Raw genomic sequence first — 571 nt, 5'->3', positions numbered from 1 at the left:
TATATCTTGAAACAACAAGACAGAACGTTCCAGGAGAGCAACAGAAAGACGTCAACTTTTTGTTCAGGCAGAGCTTGTGTTTGTTGACATGCGCCACACATTTTTGGGAAGTGGAAAAACACACCTCAATGCCACATAACAAGCAGGCAGCGGTAGGTGTGAAACAACCAGGCAGAGACACACACGGTCCAGCTTACAGCACCTGGGGGGGGGTAGATACAGCATTGTGCAAGCCAAACGGACGTGGCTACAAAAGCAAGCTAAAAAGCATGCAAAACCAAAAAGGCAAAAGCCGCTTGGAGATAAGTGATTCTCAGTGGATTGTAATGGTTGGGAACCGACGGTGCCGACATAAAGGCCAATTTCCTGAACCTTGTGCTTTGTATGTTTTGCCCTGAATGAAAGCAGGCACCTCTGGGCCCTGGAGCTATGGGGAAACAGATAAACCTGATGGGGCAGAGCATTGCAGTGTACTTCCTCCTCTTGTCTGATCGTGTGACTGCAAACAAATGCAGAAAAACACATCTTTGACACTTTCAATGCAATTTGCTTTAGAATAAATGACGTGAGG

The sequence above is a fragment of the Morone saxatilis genome, unplaced genomic scaffold (genome assembly GCF_004916995.1).
Source record: "Morone saxatilis isolate NCDOM2014 unplaced genomic scaffold, NCSU_SB_2.0 Contig9, whole genome shotgun sequence".
Lineage (NCBI taxonomy): Eukaryota > Metazoa > Chordata > Actinopteri > Moronidae > Morone > Morone saxatilis.
This window is presented reverse-complemented; position numbering follows the sequence as displayed.